The 679-nt window shown below is 41.8% G+C and overlaps 1 non-coding gene across 1 annotated transcript; it reads left to right on the top strand.

The window, feature by feature from the left end:
• The first annotated feature begins 330 nt into the window (after positions 1 to 330).
• On the top strand, positions 331 to 438 carry LOC112584071. The gene has a single exon (XR_003108426.2). It is a non-coding gene; the product is annotated as a U6 spliceosomal RNA (small nuclear RNA).
• The last annotated feature ends 241 nt before the right edge of the window (positions 439 to 679 follow it).

The following is a 679-nucleotide window of genomic DNA, read 5'->3' as shown; positions in this document are numbered from 1 at the left end:
AGGAAATCAGTCCTGAATATTCATTGGAAGGACAGATGCTGAAGCTGAAGCTCCAATACTTTGGCCACCTAATGAGAAGAACCGACTCATTGGAAAAGACCCTGATGCTGGGAAAGATTGAGGGCAGGAGGCGAAGGGGACAATAGAGGATGAGATGGTTGGATGGTAACACCGACTCAATGGACATGAGTTTGAGCAAGCTCAGGGAGATAGAGAAGGACAGAAAAGCTTGGCATGCTGCAGTCCATGGGGTCGCACAGAGTCAGACACGATTGAGCAACAACAACAAGGATCATAGGACCACAGAGGCTTAGGTCAAAGGAGGCTTGGGCGCTCACTTCAGCGGCACATATACTAAATACAGATATGATACAAAGAAGATTAGCATGGCCCCTGTGCAAGGATTACATGCAAATTTGTGAAGCTTTCCATATTTTTTCATTGAAAAAAACACATATACCCCAATGTTCATTGTAGCACTCTTAACAATAGCTAGGACATGGAAGCAACCTAGATGTCCATCAACAGATAAATGGATAAAGAAGCTCTGGTACATATATACAATGGAATATTACTCAGCCATAAAAAGGAACACATTTGAATCAGTTCTAATGAGGTGGATGAACTGAGAGCCTATTATACAGAATGAAGTAAGTCAGAAAAAAAAAGTATCATATAC

The sequence above is a fragment of the Bubalus bubalis genome, chromosome 3 (genome assembly GCF_019923935.1).
Source record: "Bubalus bubalis isolate 160015118507 breed Murrah chromosome 3, NDDB_SH_1, whole genome shotgun sequence".
In the NCBI taxonomy this organism is placed as follows: domain Eukaryota; kingdom Metazoa; phylum Chordata; class Mammalia; order Artiodactyla; family Bovidae; genus Bubalus; species Bubalus bubalis.
The sequence above is the reverse complement of the archived record's forward strand: the minus strand, read 5'-3'. Positions and strand labels throughout refer to the sequence as shown.